General features: G+C 35.8%; 1 pseudogene; it reads left to right on the top strand.

Moving 5' to 3' along the window:
* The first annotated feature begins 6239 nt into the window (after positions 1–6239).
* LOC114032601 lies at positions 6240–6733 on the top strand (annotated as a pseudogene).
* The last annotated feature ends 3182 nt before the right edge of the window (positions 6734–9915 follow it).

Genomic DNA, 9915 nt, shown 5'->3' with positions numbered 1-9915 from the left:
CCGCGTTTTATGTTTCCCTGAACTTACATAGAATCATTCCTTTTGCTATATTTATAATTAATTGCCTACAGTATCATAATTTGTACTTCTCTTCAGCAAATTGTTTTCTGCTTGGCTTCTAACAGGCACCAGTAGTGAAAGAATACTGAATTTTGACTCGGAGTTCCTGGATCCAAATCTTGGCTCTGCCACTAACTCCTTGTGTGACTAACCTTGAAGAAGTCACTTCACATCTATGGATCTCAGCTTCCTCATTTTTTTAAATGAAAGGTCTGGACTAGGTGACCTTTTAAGGCCCCCTTCAGTTCTAAATCTATGATCTTCTGGGCTCTTCAATTTCCCAAGGTCATTCAATTCATATTCTATTTTCCAGAGTGTTGACCTTCCATGGGCTCATCTGAAATTCTATATTCTTCCCTTCCCTTCTGTCATGTAGGCCAGTGATGTCAAACTCAAATAGAAATTGGGGTCACTAATCTATCCATGTGGATCCCAATGGGCTGATTACTAACTTAGTTTTAAATTATAATTATCTATGTTTTATTGTATTTTTATTTATTTTGTTAAATATTTCCCAATTAGATCTTAATCTGGTTCAGGTGCATGTTTGAAACCTCATCTAGACCATTAATGGAAAATAGCTTTAGTTTCCAGGAAGGACATCTGTATAATACCATTTGTTATTTTTTCCTGGGAATAGCACTGATTCCTTGAGTAAACTCTTTGGTCTGGGCATGGCTGTAATAAGATACTAGCTAAAAATCAAGAGAGGTTATAGCAATTACATCCTTCCCTCTATGAAGTCTATTACTTCTTAATAGATTAGATCAATTTAAAATTACTTTTTCCTTACCAAGGTACTGGTTAATGCCTAGCTCACATTTGTTACATACAGATAAAAAAGACACATACTAAGAAATATTAGCTGGATTACCATTTTCTTGTGGTATGGGTTTACTCCACCAAAAATGTTTCTCATTCTTCAGCTTCCCCCTTAAGTCTTTCTAAAACTCTCCTGGCTCACTTACACTCTCACCTCACCCCACCCCACCCCTGTTAGCTAAATATGCAGCTCATCAGAAATTACTTAATTAGTCAAGCAATCATGGGTTATATAACTGGATATAGTAATTACTTCCAAAAGATTTTCTATAAAGTCAATCTTTTTGAAAACCATATTAGAACTATGGGCAAAAAGAAATTCACAAACTAAGAGAGAAACTTTTTTTGTGTCTGGGAGAGACTAATTCATAATTAGAATTTGTCCAAAGATACTCATTGTCTTTGTCAACTGTTCCATCAGGTGATTCTGTAGTTACGCAATATGGAAGAAGGAAACAAAATCAAGAATAGATAGAGTGGAAAACTCCAGCTATCCTCATCCCATCTCTCAAAATATCTTACCATATGACTAGTCCATCTTCTCATTCATCATGGATGCCACTGATGATGCTATACCACTTTGAATTTGTATTGCTTTACATGCTGCAACTTGCATCTAACTATCATGCGCCCTTCCATTGCCCTCTCTGTGATATTCATTTTTTTCTCCAGAAACTCTCGTATTTCATGTCCTGATGATACATAGTACCTGTAGAATGTTAATGTTTTGTTGGTTTTTTGGTTTTTATGGACCTTTGTTTTAGAGTCTCTAATAACAAGCCCAATTCTTTATCTATTAATACTATAGGTCAAAAGAATAGCATATGGTAGAAAATTTATATAAGTTGTCCATCAAAATGCATGTTGGAACTGAAATAATACATTTTTTCATCTATGTAATCTTTCCCATAAGAATGGTCACCCCAAAACCTTTAGTTACAGATCTCTTCTAGAATGCTCTACAATATTCCAGATTTTAAGACCACCAGCACAAAATCATCAGCAAACAGAAGCATCTTCTTCATACATAGGAAGTCCCCCTTTAACTTGGACTCCATGCTCAATCTCTTCCCTCACAGTGAATACTTTTGATGAGAATTCATATCCCCATGCTATTCTTCACCTGATGCTTATGAACATTGATCAGATTTATTTCCATTGTTATTTCTTGCCAAGAATTTGGAAAGATTTTGATATAGAACTGCAAGATACTTCTTTGGAAAAGAGCTTTTAGGAAACAATTTTGCTGTACAGAATCAAATGGTCTTTCAAAATTAATAAATAATAAACATAATTCCCTATATCCTTCAGTTAATTGGTAAATGATAATGATGTGGTCCTTTGCTGAGTATCGTTTGCAGATGGCTACCTCTTCTCTTTCATCAGAGAAGGATCATCTTAAAAGATCTAAGGCATATCAATTGATGCAAAACATGAAAAGAAAAGGTAGAAACTATGTAACATATTACCAATGTTGCAAACGTTTATCACCAAATACTTAGAAAGACATGCATAATTGGACAGAATTATATACAAGACACTTTCTATCCTTCATAAACTAACTAGATGATAAATCCCTGTATTACAAATAAAAATCCGAAATACCTGCGATAATTCAGCAAATGAATCATACTGGAACTGGAGCAACATCACAGACAAAACCATTTCCCACAATCCCCTGGACATGATGCTAACCAATAAAAAATTAAGATTAGTGTTTTTAATAGATGTGACCATACCAATATATTCATAACTTCCAACCTACATAGAATGAAAAGTTCACAGAAGATAGAGATCTGGCGGAATAAATTAAGGCCTTTTTCTGGGCAAGACCATGTGGTGTTTTCCCCAAAACTTTATGATCTAGTCAAACTGACTCTCCCGCAGTTTTTAAACACACTGATACCCCAATTCTCATTTCTGTCCCTTTTCGCTAAGCGTCCTCAATGTCTGAAATGCGCTGCCTGCGTGAGGACTTCTCTGCCTTTTAAAATTCATTTACTTCAAGGTTCAGCTCAGGTACAACTTTCTACATAAAGCCATTCCTGATCTCACAGCAACTAGCATCTTCCTTCCCAAAAGTAACATATATTTAACGTGTATATACTGAACCATACTATTCATGGGATTTTCTTGGCAATGATGATGGAGTAGTTTGCTATTTTCTTCTCCAATGAATTAAGAAATACAGAAGTTAAGTGACTTGTCCAGGGTCATGCAACTAGTAAGTGTCTGAGGCTGCATTTGAACTCAGGTTTTCCTGACTCCAGGCCCAGTGCTCTACCCACTGAGCCAACTACCTGATTTATATTATTAAGTTATAGGAACAGATAATTGGGACTAGATATGAGGCTTCACTGGTACAGGAAATTCTTAGGCAAGATAAATTCCTGTGAATTCAGACTGGCATTTTCTCTGGAATTTATAGGCTTTGAGATTTTCCTAGAGCACACTGAGATGTTAAATGGCTTGCTTATCACACAGCCAACACGTGTCACAGGCATGACTTCAATCCAGGTCGTACAGCTTCATCACTAGTTCTGTCTCTACTATGCCACAATGCTTCTCCCTTGAGTTACAAAGAGTAGAAATGTCATTTTAATTTTTTTACCTTCCCTTTAACTCATTATGGACCTATCACCTACAAACAAGTCTACTGAAGCAAATCGTCAAATAGGGTTTATCTAGACCAGTGGTTCCAATGTTGTGGCCTTTGGAATTATCTACACTCAATAATTGTGATACCTCTTCCTTATTTCTACCTCCTAGAACCCTTAGTTTTCTTCCTAGGACATTTCAAGTGCCTCCTCTTTTCAGAGGCCTTTCCTGATTTCCCTTATCCATATTCAGTACAATATCACATCTCTCTTTTACAATTCCTTTGTACTGTATTAATTTTCTACACTCTATATTTTGTTATCTGTGAACCTGTTGTATTGCCCCATAAAATGCAAATTCCTGGAGGATGGAGACTGATTTGGTTTTGTCCTTGTATCCCTGGTGTCTAGAATAATGATTAGAATTGATTAAGTAGTCCCTGAATAAATGTTTATGGATTGGAAATCCATTGGAAATCTATTCAATAATCATTGTTATTTTAGTCTTTATTTAGCTTTATAAAATATTCAGTGCAATCCATTACAAACAAACCAACCTTCTTGGGACTGAATAATTAAGGACACACACATACATATATGTGTATGTATAATATACATACCATTATTCAAATATATGTGGATGCCACTGTCATTTTTAAATACAAATTAATTGTTGTCATTTTTCCTCATTCAAGTAATGGTAATAGTATGTTGTGTCAGTGCATAAACTGCAATTATTTTCATTATGATCTCTTGGAAAATATTTGACATGAGCACTGAAATACAGTATGCCTAAATTCCTCATGAAAATATATTTCTCATTTCCTTTGGATGCATGGTAGAAATGACTCCAACAAATCTTTTATTTGCTTCTTCAAGGAGAAAATATGAGACATTCTTCCATTTTACTACAACTTCCTTCTATCTTCTGGTTTCCTTTACAGCAAGGATGTCTGGATCGGTACAATTCAGTTCCAGGAGTAGTATGTCTATTTGTCAGTCAATGATGAAGTTTGGTGAAGTTTCTGACATTTTAAGTACAAATAGTCAAATTTATGCTTATGGATGGGCAAAAAACTGTATGATTCTTTTTAAATAATATTTTGTTTTTTCCAAAATCATGTAAAATAGTTTTTAACATTCTTTTTTTTATTTTCAAATTCTCTCTCTCCTTCCTCTACCCCCTTCCTAAGACAGTAAGCAATTTGATATAGGTTATATATATATACAATCATGCAAAATATATTTCCATATTACTCATGTTGTGAAAATACATACTAAAACACATGAAAAATAAAGAAAGAAAAAAATAGTATGCCTCAATCTGCATCAAATTCCTTCAGTTCTTTTTCTGGAAGGGGATAGCATTTTTCATCACAATTCCTTAGATCATTGTATCACTGAAAATAGCTAAGTCATTCACAGATGATTATTTTACATTATTGCTGTTACTATGTACAATGTTCTCCTGCATCTGCTCACTTCACTTTGCATCACTTCATGTAATTCTTTCCAGGTTATTCTGAAGCCATCCTGCTCATCATTTCTTATAGCACAATAGTATTCCATTACATTCATATACCACTTGTTCAGCCATTCCCCAATGGATGGACATCCCCTCAATTTCCAATTCTTTGTCACTACACAAAGAGCTGCTATAAATATACAAAAACTGGATGATTTTTTCACACCTTTTCATCCCTTTATTGCTACTCTGATACCCACTGCAGAAGCAACAGAGAAGGTACCCAAGGGATGTGATCCACTTTATTATTTGTCTTTGTTTCATAGGTTGCCTTAGCAAAAGAATCCATAACCATAGGTCAGATTATCGGTGATGAGCATCTCTGTGTTTCCCCAGCTTGGCCTTTGTTAAGTAGACACAATATGTTGCTGAGACCATACTCAAACATCTTCCAGAATAACAAAAGCTGCCTGAATTTATATTCTATTGCCATAGCTTAGGAAAATTCAGTATCACCCCAATGCTACAATAAGGCATTAGAGTAGGTTTTTCTTTTCTTTTCTTTTCTTTTCGTTTCTTTTCTTTTGAATTGGCATAAGAGCACAAATCAGTTGATCAGATTCACTAATTATCTAATTTGATAACCTTGGAAAGTCAATACAGGGTCCAAAAGCAATGAAATATCAATCATTAGGTTCTCTTGGGTGGGCAGTGAAAAAAAAAGTAAGGCTCATGAAGTATTTCTGGAGGTAAAGTATAGTATAAGAAGAAAGTCCCACATTAAAGGGAGAACAAGTGACTACAAAGAGAAAATAACATAAGGGCACAGAAACTTTAATATGAAGAGAATAAATAGCAAGAATAGAAAGGTCCAAATACAAATTTGTTTATTCTGCTTAATTATTATTGCCTTTAATTTTATTTTTAGTTTCTATTATTATAATTATTTTTGTTATAATCATTAATAGTCAAAAATTTATGCCTATGTAGTATTTCAATGGCATTTTTATTATTTCTTAAGATGCATTAACAACATAGTACTTACCAAATTTATATATATATATGATTTTCCTATAAGAATCACATAAAACAAAATGAAAAGAAAAAGTGATAGAAATGATAGCAAATTTTAAGGAAAATTATAATAATGAAACACTATCCCAAACACAGGATGCAGTTAAAGTAGTTTTGAGGAGAAGATTCAAATCTCCAAAATCTTTCATCAAGAAAAGAAAGAACAGACCGGAGTGGATGAGGACGAGGTTTAGCGCGGTGGCGGCAGGCAGGCGGATCAAAGATGAATACCAGAGGACTTGGATCTCAGCTAAAGGACAGTATTTCAGTTTTTGAACTTTCAGCTAGTGCTCCTTTTAGAAACCATGATATTCTTCGGAGAGGTTTTTCTTGAGTCAAAAATGAACTTTTGCCAAGTCATCCTCTTGAATTATCAGAAAAAAATTTCCAGCTCAATCAAGATAAAATGAATTTTTCCACACTGAGAAATATCCAAGGCCTATACGCTCCCTTGAAGTTACAGATGGAATTCAAGGCAGTGAAACAGGTCCAGCACCTTCCATTTCTTCAGAGCTCAAACCTCTCCCTGGATATTTTGAGGGGTAATGATGAGAGTATTGGATTTGAAGATATTCTCAATGATCCATCACAAAGTGAAATAATGGGAGAACCACACATGATGGTGGAATACAAACTTGGTTTACTGTAAGAGGAATATGTTGCTAATGAAAATAGAGAAACAGCATCCAGTTTATAATTGTCTTTTTATTATGGTTTGATGTGTGTAACATTAAAAGTACTGCTATTTACTGTTTAAAAAAAGAGAAAAAAAGAAAAGAAAGAACAGATCAACAAATTAGTTCTTACAATTAAGAAACTCAAACAAAGGAGGCAGGGCCCAAGAGGGTGGGGCTGGGGGGAGGCAGGGCCCAGAGGACTGAGTAAAGGTAGGGACTCCCTTTGCTCTCCCCCAAACCCCTACAAATATCTTTAAATAATAACTCTAAACAGATTCTAGAGCAGCACAACATACAAAAAGACTAAGTGAAACAACTTTTGCAGCCCAAGACAGCTTAGAAGATGTGCAGAAAAGATTCTGTCACACCTGTGTGAGAAGCCATGCCAGAGTAGACCAGGAGAAAGCAAAACAGGAGTAGGCCTTGGGGTGACAATCACTGGCTGCAAAGGTGGTTTCCAGACCTCTTAGCCCACAGACACAAAAGACAGCTTAGAAGGTCAGCAGGAAAGGTCTTTCACACCAGAGTGAGAGAGGAGTACTGTCTAGGGCAGGCTGCACCAGCACAGCAAACCAGGAGCCGACCTTGGGTGTAGCTGAATTAGCAGTGGCAGCAGTGGCTTCTTCCAGAGATCTCAACCCACAGATGTTAAGGGAGTCAAACAACTGGTCAGAAGGCGATTACAAGAGTCTCTTTGCTAGCATTGAGGCAGGACTTTGTTGCTTTACCCATACTTGGATCCAGGTTGCAGTCCTGGGTGGCAGTCCCACAGTGAGGAAGAGATCAAGTACACCAGAGCTTACAGCCACAGTGGAATAGGGACACTTCTCATAGTTTCAGGGCAGAAAAGAGTGCTTGTGGTTACTCCTAGACCAAAGCACAGGCCAGGAGAGGAGTAAACACCTCTCTTTAAATCACACCACCTTGGAAAAACTGAAAACTTATAGGTCCCTAGAAGTATCTCTCAAATCAGCTACACAAAACCCTTGAAGCTTGGGACAGTGCAGTCTACACACTGGAAGCAAAACCCTACTTTAATAGAAAGTTAAAGGTCAAGTAATAGGCTGGGGAAATGAGCAAACAGAAAAAAACAAAACAAAACTCTGACTATAGGAAGTTACTATGGTGACAAGGGAGATCAAAATACACACTCATAAAACGATAACAAAGTCAAAGTTCCTATATCCAAAGCCTCCAAGAAAAATATGAATTGGTCTCAGGCCATGGAAAATCTCAAAAAGGAGTTTGAAAATCAAGTAAGAAAAGTAGAGGAAAAAATGGGAAGAGAAATGAGAGTTATACAAGACAATCATGAAAAACAAGTCAACAGCATGGTAAGGGAGGCACAAAAAATACTGTAGAAAATAACACCTTAAAAACAGAATAGGCCAAGTGGCAAAAGAGGTACAAAAAGCCCATGAGGAGAAGAATGCCTTAAAAAGCAGAATTGGCCAAATGGAAAAGGAGGTACAAAAGCTCACTGAAGATAATAATTGCTTAAAAATTAGAAATGAGCAAATGAAAGCTGACGATGTTATGAGAAATCAAGAAATAATAAAATAACCAAAAGAACAAAAAAAAAAAAGGAAGACAATATGAAATATCTCATTAGAAAAACAATTGACCTGGAAAATAGATCCAGGAGAGATAATTTAAAAATTATTGGACTACCTAAATGCCATGATTTAAAAAAAAAAAAAAAAGCCCAGACACCATCTTTCAAGACTTTTTCAAGGAGAACTACCCTGATATTCTAGAACCTGAGGGGAAAATAGAAACTGAAAGAATCTACCAATTACCTCCTGAAAGATATCTCAAAATGAAAACTCCCAGGAATATTATAGGCAAATTCCTGAGCTCCTAGGTCAAGGAGAAAATATCACAAGCATTCAGAAAAAATAATTCAGGTATCATGAAGCCACAGTCAGAATAAAACAGGACTTGGCAACTTCTATATTAAAGGATTGGAGGGCTCAGAATATGATATTCTGGAGGGCAAAAGAGCTAGGATTACAACCAAGAATGACCTATCCAGCAAAGCTGAGTATAATCAATGAGGAAGGGAATGAACATTCAATGAAATGGAAGATTTTTGAGCATTCTTGATGAAAAGACCAATGAATAGAAAATTTTACTTTCAAATAAAAGATTCAAAAGATGCATAAAAAAGTAAAAAGGAAAGGGAAATCATAAGGGACTTAGTAAGGTAAATCTGTTTATATTCCTACATGGAAAGACGATATTTGTAACTCAGAAGAACTTTCTCATTGTTAGGGTAGTTAGAAGGAGTATATATAGACAGAAGGCACAGGTATGAGTTGAATATGAAGGAATGATATCTAAAAAAATGAAGGAGTGACAGAGGAATGTGCTGAGAGGGAGAGGTAGAATGGGGTAAGTTATCTCACATAAAAGGGGCAAGAAAAACTTTTGCTGTAGAGGGGAAGAGGGGGGAAATTGAGGGAGGGTAAAAGAACCTTATTCTCATCAGAACTGACTCAAAGAGGGAATAACAAACACACTCAATTGGTTATAGAATTCTATCTTACCCCACAGTAAAGTAAGAGGGGAAAGGCATAAGAGAAGAGGTGGGGGGAATGATAGAAGGGAGGGCACATTGGGGGAGGGAGTAGTCAGAAGCAGAACACTTAGGAGGAGGGAACCGGGTGAAATGAGAGAGAGAGAATAGAATAAATGGGGGGAAGAGGATGGGGGGAAGAGGATGGAGGGAAATTGCAATAGTAACTGAAAAAAATTTTGAAACAAGTTTCTCTAATAAAGGGCTTATTTCTCACATATATAGAGAACTGAATCAAGTTTATAAAAATAAGGGTAATTCCCCAATTGATAAATGATCAAAAGATATAAACAGTTTTCATATGAAATAACCAGTTACCTATAGCAATATGGAAAAAATGCTCTAACTCACTATTGATTGTGGAAATGCAAATTGAAACAATTCTGAGGTACTACCTCATACTTATTAGATTGGTTAATAGGACAGAAAAGGGAAATGACAGATGGTGGAGGGGATGTGGAAAAAATTAGACATTAATGCACTGTTGGTGGAGTTGAGAATGGATTCACCATTCTATAGAGCAATTTGGACCTATGCCCAAAGGGCTATAAAACTATGTATACCTTTTGACCTAGCAATACCACTACTAGATCTCTATCCCAAAAGAGATGAAAAACAAAAAAAGGATCTTTATGTACAAAG

Source organism: Vombatus ursinus, unplaced genomic scaffold (assembly GCF_900497805.2).
Source record: "Vombatus ursinus unplaced genomic scaffold, bare-nosed wombat genome assembly UNPS02005459.1, whole genome shotgun sequence".
Lineage (NCBI taxonomy): Eukaryota > Metazoa > Chordata > Mammalia > Diprotodontia > Vombatidae > Vombatus > Vombatus ursinus.
The sequence above is the reverse complement of the archived record's forward strand: the minus strand, read 5'-3'. Positions and strand labels throughout refer to the sequence as shown.